Source organism: Lutra lutra, chromosome 18, assembly GCF_902655055.1.
Source record: "Lutra lutra chromosome 18, mLutLut1.2, whole genome shotgun sequence".
In the NCBI taxonomy this organism is placed as follows: Eukaryota; Metazoa; Chordata; class Mammalia; order Carnivora; family Mustelidae; genus Lutra; species Lutra lutra.
In genome coordinates, this window is record NC_062295.1 from 15,347,175 (window position 1) to 15,356,615 (window position 9,441).

Genomic DNA, 9,441 nt, shown 5'->3' on the forward strand with positions numbered 1-9,441 from the left:
TGTTTGACCTGAGTTAACTTTCATCTGCACAATACCTCTTAGGAGACATTATCACCTTTTCTCAGATGAACAGCTGAAACTTGGAATGGTGAATTGACTTGTTCGTGACTATCAGAGTGCAGTGAAATCAGAGGTTTAAAAAAAGTTCTGTGGAGTGGAGGTGGCAGAAGGTGAATGTCTCATTTCAGGCTCAGCTGCGCCATCTCCTCTGTCATTTGGAGAGGAAGTGGAGGAGGTTAGTGCAGGCTCTGGACTCTGAAGGCTTGGCTTCCCTGCCTCCAAGACTGTTGGCACCCCCAAGTGTTTTTCCCTTTCTCCTGAGATAATCCATGGAGGGAGAGACTCTGGATGGATGCCCTAAGGGTTTGGTGGCTCCATGAGTAACAATCCCAAGGCAATTCCCTCTTCCCAGCTTGCTCTTGAGAATGCCCAAAAGGCCCAGATATGACTAGGGACCCCTTTTCTTAGAATGCTAAGATAATGCTGTCCTTACCTGGCACCCATGGCTCTCTTGTCCCTATAACTTTGCTGTGTTGCATCTATAAGCCTTGGCAGGGTCCTTTTCACATGTCTTGTTCCATCCTTCCTCAATATAGCCTTCTCTTTCTTCTTCTTCCACCCCATCAAACACCACTGGGCAAACTCCTACTCATCCTTAGTGTGCACTCCTCCCAGAAGCCTTCCACAATTCTCCCATTTAAATGGCAGCTTTCTTTGTACTCCCTTAGCCCTTGGTTTATATATTTATTTTTATCATCATTATATGTATTAATGTCTCCCTCAGTCACTCTGAAGTTCCTAAAGGTCAAGGGCTTGTGTTTTCTTATAAACTGTACACCACTGTGCCCAGTTGATAACATTCATTCATCCCACAAATATTTTTTTAAAGATTTTATTTATTTATTTGACAGAGAGAGAGAGAGAGAGAGAGAGAGCGTGCGCACAAGCAGGCAGAGCAGCAGGCAGAGAGAAATGGGAAGCAGGCTCCCCGTTGAGCAGAGAGCCTGATGTGGGGCTCGATCCCAGGACCCCGAGATCATGACCTGAGCCGAAGGCAGAGGCCTAACCCACTGAGCCACCCAGGCACCTCCCACAAATATTTTTTAAATACAAAGCAAGCACTGTGCTAGACTTGGGGGTAGGTAAGGTAAATTTTCCCTATTATCCTGGAACCCAGAGTCTACTTCAAGAGAAAAATCAATCTAACAAAAGTTATGACTCAGTGTTCTAAGTGTTATGAAAGGTACATACAAGGCACAGAATGAAACAAAAAAGGGAGGCTGACTCTACAGGAAATTGGGAAGATTTTGCAAAGGAGATGCTCCAGTTGGGCTTTGCAATATAAGTGGGAGCTTGTCAGGCAGACAAAGCAGGTCAAGAGGAAAGGCTTGGTACATATAGGGAACAGTCTGAGTAAAGGCCTAGAGGCATGAAACATTGAGGTGAATGGAGGGAATTACACCTGTAGCATGGATGAAGGGTGTAATTCGTGCAGGGAGAGTAGGGGATATAGCTGAGTTTAAGAGGTTGGGGAGTGAAGGATTCTGTATGCCCTACTGAAGAGCTTGAGTTGATTCTGATAGGCAATATGGGGTATCTGTCAAAGCGTTGTCACCATCCATAGGCAGAATCTTGACAACCATATTTGTTCTTGATGAGCCCACATCCTTGGGTTGAAAGGGACCAGGAATGGGCATCTGGACCAACCCCAGATCCCCTCTCTCAAGATTTATAATTAAAGCTGAGAAAGAGTTGTCTGTCTCTAGACTGCGAAATCACAAGGTAAGCTCCTTTTTTGTTTCATTAGTACAGATGTGATGGACTGAATTATGTTGCCCCAAAATTCATATGTTGAAGTCCTTAACCCCAGTACTAATCTTAAATGTAACTGTCTTTGGAGATAGAGTTTTTTGTTTTTTTTTTAATTTTATTTATTTATTTGACAGAGATCACAAGCAGGCAGAGAGGCAGGCAGAGAGAGAGGAGGAATCAGGCTCCCTGCTGAGCAGAGAGCCCGTTGCGGGGCTCGATCCCAGGACCCTGAGATCATGACCTGAGCCGAAGGCAGCGGCTTAACCCACTGAGCCACCCAGGCGCCCCGGAGATAGAGTTTTTAAGAGGCAATTAAGATTAAATGAGATCATTGGGCTGGGCCCTAATCCAGTATGACTGGTGTGGTTATTAGAAGAGGAGATTAGGACATAGGCACACACAGATAGAAGACCACGTGAAGAGACAGGGAGAAGATGGTCGTGAACAAGGCAGGGAGAGAGGCTTCAGAAGAAACCAACACTACTGACACCTTGATTTTGGTATCTTTAACCTCCAAAATGGAGGGCAAATCCATGTCTGTGTTTAAGGCACCTAGTCTGTGGTACTTCATTATGGAAGCCCTAGCAAACTAATAGAGTGGGTTTCTAGCTAACTAACAGATTTGGGCATCTGGCCGTAGTCTGCAGAAAGATCCCTTCTCTGTTCAGTGGGCCCCAAAGAGTGGCCCCTCCCCCACCACCTCCCTATCCACGTGATAATATTCTGATGCCTGGTGATAGAGGAAGGGACTGCTTCTGTCCTCATTCTGGAAATAGCATTCCTGCTGTTCCCAAATCGAATGCAGGTAAACTGGACGCTGACAGAAGGACATTTGAGCAGTTCTTTGCTCAAGGATTCAGGGTTCACGTGCTAAGTATCAAACTATTCAGTATGGGCAGTAGGGCTTCATTCTGACCATCTTGACCACAGGCACTACTCAGAATGCCCCAGGACTTTGAGTATGTCCCATGCAGATGGTCTCCCAGCCCCAGTGCTCTCCCTTCTCTCCCACCTATTCCTTTTCTCCTGGAGTACCCCCACCCTCCTGCTTTCCCTTCCATTCTTGGATCCACATACCCATCCTCCAACACATTCCACCAAAATCAAGTGTCCATACCCACCAGCCTCTTCCAGTGTCTGGCGCATTTACCAGCCTCAGGCTGTGACAGGCAAGGACTTTTCCCTTCCACCTTGGTTACTGATGTCTGTAGAAGGCAGTTCCAACTCAGGGCCAGCTGGCTGGGCTGTGGAGACTGCTTTTTTCTGTAGATAGATTGGGGCATCTCTTTCTACTCTTGGTTTCTGAGCTAGTTTTTCCCTAGAATATTTAGAATGAAACTGATCTCATCACCCCAGCAATTTTACATTACTTCCAAACTACACCACTGTTATATACACATTCTTCTGATCTGCATGATAATTTAGTATTTCTCTTATTAACATAAGTTTGCATCTGTTTTTTGTAAGCTAATACCCATTATGTTATTATTTGCCCTTTTCTTGCTCAAAGTTAAATCATAAGTCCACTTGGCTGTAAATGCTTGTTCCAAGTTCCACTTATGTTAAAGCCTAGGCTGGTCTTATTTTACTTCACTTTTTCACAGGCCTAGAAATTATGAGGTGGCCATAGGCTACCTTCTCTGGACGTGAAGGTGCTCAAAACTGAGAAGGGAGAGGGTAATGAAGCAGACATGCAACAGAAACAGAAGAGTGATGGAGATAGGAATAATTCTTAGTTCCAGGTCATATTCTGGTTTTAATTCCCAGAACCTTCCTGCCCTTAGATGTCTGTGGCAGAGATGGATTGCACCCTTCCTTCTATACATCCTTCTATTCATCCTTCCTTCTATAGCAATAATAAACCCTAGTTTTCACTGTAGTACCTGACTGCCTAGATTAAAGACTACATCTCCCACCTTCCCTTGTAACTAGGTGTGGCAGTGGGACAATATTCTGATCAATAGAATGTGAGTGGAATTGATGTGTATAATTTCTGAGTTGTGCCCTAAAAGTCAAATATTGATTCCTCACTCACCTTTTCCTTCTGGACTGTAGATGTGGTGGTGAGCATTTTTAGACCATGCAGGTGAGAACAATACCTAGGCATGACAGAGCAAAAAGATGGAAAGAACTTGGGTCCTGGACAAAATGGAGTCCTTGTAAGGCTGTGGCTTGCTTATATTTGGACTATTACAGGGGAGAAAAATAGCTAAATTATTTAACCTACTGTCATATGGGGACTCTGTTATATCAGTGAGATCTATAGGCATCCTGAATACTATGGGTAGCTTCTTTTGTTTTTTGTTCTGGCCACTGTCTCTTCCCACATGTTCTTCAACTCAGCCTTAAGAAAGAGAACCCACCTTTCCTTTCTTGGTCACTCAAATGAAAGCAGTAAAGCTGGGGTTGTTACAGTCACACCCCCTCCCTCTGGGTGAAGGTTCATGTGAATGGGAAAAATAAAGGCAGCTTTCAGAGAAAAACAGAAATGAGAGCCATTGAGGGAGGCCTGGCTGCATTTGAGCTCCTGGTTCCAGTGATACCTGAAGCTAGATCTTCCTCCACACTTTCTGATGTTTCCTTATTTGGTCTCCTGAGTTACCCTTTCAGGACTAGGCTCACTGAAATTCAATTCCGTTTTCTCCCCATGCTACCTGGAGTTCCTACTAACTCCCATAAGCATCATAAATTTGCTGTGTTCTTACCTTCCCCCTCCTCCAAAGATTTGCTGGATTTCAGTTTTATTACTGGCTACCAATGAGTTCTATAATAGAAAGGGAGCCAGCAGTGGTATTTTTAACCAGATGAAAGATGAGTCTGATTTGCCTTCTAGGATATTTACCTGCTGGCTGGTGTAAGTGTTTATTGAATGCAGAGGTGAATTCTCAGTAGCCAGGCCTTGGCAAAGAGGATGCTACAGGACCCTATTTTCTGTAAGGCATCAAACCTTTATTATTTCTAGAGTGGGCTGTTTCCTCTCTTTCTTACAGGATTCCTGAAGGCTCAGACCACACTGGTGCCCTTTCCTAGAGAATGGTCTATGAATCACTCAGAATGCACAGGAGGCATGGGGATAAGGATGAGGGCTGCTTTCAGAGAAAGACTTTTGTATGCATCTTGATTCATTGAAATTCACTGAAACAGAAAGGTTAAGTAGTAACTTGCTCAACATCACATAGCTTTTAAGTGGGAGTCCAGTACTTGACAGTAGATGTAAGCTTTAGCTCTCTGTTCTTCTAAATGATGATAATAATCTCTAGCTCACCAGATTACTCTGAGGCTTAATGGAGATGGTGCATGTTAAGCAGATTACCTTGGTAAATTCTCTAGAAACAGCAGCTGGAATTATTTTTATAATTATGATATTTGTACTAGGCAACTCTCTGAACCCCCTGGAGCCACAGGAGGTTGGCTCTCAGAGGTGGGAGGTAGGGCTGCCATGCTGCACAGATCCTTGCCTTAAATGTGAAGGGAGTCCCCTATGGAAGAGTCTTGAACTGCAGGGGTCAGCTCCAAAAGGAGATCAGAGAGAAGGAATCCTGGGGAAGATTCTACTTCATAGACTTTTCCCAAGGAAATAACTATTTCCCTCTTCTGTGGGTAGCAGAAACATTTTAGTTTTTGTTCAGAGATTCCCTTTCCCCATGGTGATTCCAGCTCTGCTTCTAGTGGAAAGATGCAGTGGGAGGTGTGACCTGCTTCGAGCTGGCTGCAGGTTCTTTGAAGCTGCATCTGCTCCCCCTCTGTGCTAAACCCATGGGCTTCCCTGTGGCTGGGCCTTAGGCAGAGCTTTAATTAATGCTAGAAGAAGGACACCCACAGCTGCATTTAGATTTTTCCTGGCAGCTGAGGCGAAGTCTTAGGTGTGGTAGGTGGAATCTGTCCATAGTCAAACCCCTACTGAAAACCTCCTGTGTTCCACATGGCCTTCTGGACAAAGGCCAAAATTCTTAGTGTGAGGAACAAGCCCCCCCCCCCCCCCCCCATGTGACAGTGACCCTCATCCAGGGGATTGTGGAGCACAGACAAGTTCAAACTGTTGATAGGCGGTCCACCATATTTGATCAGTGTTCATGTGACAGCAAAATCAGGAGGCATGTTTGATGAATGGTAGATGGTGACCATCAGGCAAATTTGCAAGTTGAAGATGAATGCTGAATTGCTCAGGACACAAGGAATTTTGAGAAGCAGTGTAGGAGGGAGAGAAGAGAGATGAAGTGGCTGGTAGGGGTGAGATAATTGGGCTATTAAAGGAGGGAAATTAATGATGTTTCAGTTCTGTATTATGCAATTTAAACCTCCTTCCCTTTGCCTCTACTGGATCTGGAGGAAGCTACCTACTTCGTACCAACAGGTTGTGGAGTGGATTTATTTTGGGGATGTGTTGAAGTACTTACCTTGGCCTCCCCATGGATGAGATCCCAGCCGTGGAGGTTGCCCGTGGGAAGCCCCGTACACCTTGTGTGTGTATTTTATTCTTGCCACAACTTAGAATAATACTACAAATGGTGATACTTCCAGGCTAAGTATTGCTCTCTAAGTATCCCGCAGCATGAGAGGGGAATGACCTCAAATGTAAGCTCCGTAAAGGTAGAACCTGCTGTCTGTTTTATTCATTTGTGTATCCCCAGTGCCTCAAAGAGTGCCTGGCATACAGTAGGTGCTAAAGAATGAGCGCTATGTGATCTGCTCCATGTACCTCTTCTCTTACCCAGACTACATATTGTTCTAGCTCCAGTTGCAGCTTCCACCTCTCAGATTGTACCCTGCTTTATAGCTTAGTCACTTATGCGTTCATTCAGAACACATCTTCTGAGTTTCTTTTCTGTGCCAGGCATTGTGCTAGAAGCTGGAGATACTTGGTGAGCAAAACATGGAGATTGCACAGCAGCAGGTAGAGAAAGCATCAACCCAGTCATTGGATAAGAAGGTATAATAAAATTGCAGGCTGTGACAGATGCAGTGAAGGGCAAGTGCAAGGCTATATGACTGTATTAAAGTAGGACTCGTACCAAAGTGAGTACGTGATATTTGATCTGAGCTCGGGAGGCCCCCTAAGCCACCGAAGGAGCAAAAGATGATCAGTATGGCTGGAGTGGTTGAGAATGGCAGTGGCTGGGGGAGCATGTTGGATATGAGATTGGATAGGTCATCAGGGGCCAGACCTGTAGAATCTGGTAAGCCATATTAAATGTTTTATTTTGGTTTGTTTTGTTTAGAGAAAGAGAGAGAGTGTGAGGGGGAGGAGCAGAAGGGGGAGGGAAAGAGAGAATCTTTTTTTTTTTTTAAAGATTTTATTTATTTATTTGACAGAGAGATCACAAGCAGGCAGAGAGGCAGGCAGAGAGAGAGGAGGAAGCAGGCTCCCTGCTGAGCAGAGAGCCCGATGCGGGGCTCGATCCCAGGACTCTGAGATCATGACCTGAGCCGAAGGCAGCGGCTTAACCCACTGAGCCACCCAGGTGCCCCGGGAAAGAGAGAATCTTAAGCAGATTCCACATCCAGTGCAGAGTCCAGTGTGGGGTTTGATCTCACGGTCCTGAGATCATGACCTGAGCGAAAATAAAGAGTTGGGACACTGAGCCAACTGAGCCACCCAGTCACTCCCATTTTAAGTGTTTTGGTTTTTATCCTAGAAACAGTATGGAGCCATTGAAGAATTTTAAGGAAGGCAGAAATGCTTGACATGATCACATTTGCTTTATGAAAAGATCTTTCTGGCTGCAAAGATTTTTTAGCTTCCTGCCACCCATCCCCACCCCACAAACCAGTCTGGGGCCATGCAATTACTTTGTTGGTGGTAAGGACAGCTGCAGTAGGTGACTGAAATCTCTGCCATGTACTTATTGACTCTTGGCTACTGTTCATAATGAACTCTCAGCTTCCCTGGAGGGGGGGCTGAGTAGATTTGCTGAGAAGAGGAAGAAGGGTTGGGGGGACTGTGAAGGATGGATATGGGGCTCTGTGTTCTGTTCTCACATCTGTCTCTTTCTATTGATGCCAGCTGCCAGGATGATATATTAGAATTCAATAAGCTTCTCTCTTCTTTTCCTAGAAAGGGAAGGACTGGCAGGGGGAGAAGCAGGCCCCTTGCCATCAGTGAAGGGGGGAGGCAGTTCAAATGAATCATTCTATTAAGTAGCAAGGGGAGCCCATGGTCGGTGTAAGGCCATTGTGGTGTTATTAATTCCAGTCCTCATTTGAAATGTTTATCCTTGGTGATTCTGGCAGCAGTGAGACCTGAAAACCCTAAAACCATAAGTTGAATGAGAGTGTCATGGTCTCTTTGCTCTAGGAATGAGGGTGGAAAGCCTTTTTGCTCTACCTGAGATATTGATTCTGGGAGTGGAAGGAGTGTCCCAGGAAAATGAGGGGTATCAGGCAATGCTATGCCCATCTTATCTCCTGCCCAGGAACTGCTCTGATAATGTCCTATGCTGATAGAGGGCTTACCTGGCACTCGACTCACAAAGTGAGACAGAGGACATTTGATTCAACCAGAATTGCTCTTTAGAAGAGAAAACTTTGTTGGGAAAACACATCTGCTCATGTTCATTGCTCAAGTTCAGTCTTAGAATCACCTGGGTGCATTTCCAGGGTCACCTGGGGAGGAGGGAAGTGACAGGAGGGGAAGGCAGTAAGTTTCAGACAAGGTGAAGATAGTGATCTAGTGGAAAGCTGCTTGCTTTGTGATGTGATCCTTTCCTATGACCCAGCCAGCAAATTTCTGAGAGTTCTCAAAAATCAAAATGGTCAGTGGGATTTGATTTGGCATAAAAACTGGAGAAGAGACTTAACTCTGCATCTTGGATATTCCAGAGTGAGCCTGAGTAGGCTGGCTTTGGTCTTGTGCTCACTTCTGGACCAGTGCTAATGGCAGGGAGATGTGAAGCTCTTCTTAGCTTGGGCTTATCACAGGCTTTACGGCTGAAAAGGGGGGTGGAGTTCCACCAGAGCACACATGCACAGAACATGCAAGTCAGGGCCTTCAGCTATAGGACCCTTCTTGTCATTTGCCTTCTCTGTGGCACTTAAGCTTTTGCCTTCTGTTTCTCTCTCTCCTTCTCTCCCCCTGCCCCCGTTCCTGTTTCTTCACCTACTGACATCAGTGGTAACTGCAGCTACCCATAACTGGGAGCTAATGTATGGCAGGCCCTGCTACATAAGTGTTATCAGTTATCTTATTAATTCTCCTAACAACCTTGTGAAGAAGGGACTTATCCCCATTTCATATAAGGAAACAGGCACAGAAAGAGTAGCCAACATGTCCATCCAAAGTCATGTAGCTGGTATGGGACAGGGAGGTACCAGAAGGACTTTATACCCAGGTTTGTCTGGCTGGTGTTCATGCTTGCAACCTTGGCTTAGCTGCCCCTGCTTTTCCTTCCCTCACCTAGGGAGAGGAACAGATAAAACTCTTCTAGGAGGGAGGATCTTGTTAGATCTGCCTGGTTTCACCCAATATAGAGAATCCTGAGCCAGGACACCTCCTCAGACCCCTGGATCTGCAGTGCTGCTGGGAACTGGGACTCTGATCTCTGGTGCAGTCTCTCGTGACTGGGGGCAGCTTATGTGACCCAAGTCTAGTGACTTGAGTGGAAGGAACTGCCTCTGGTCATTTTCTCGGGA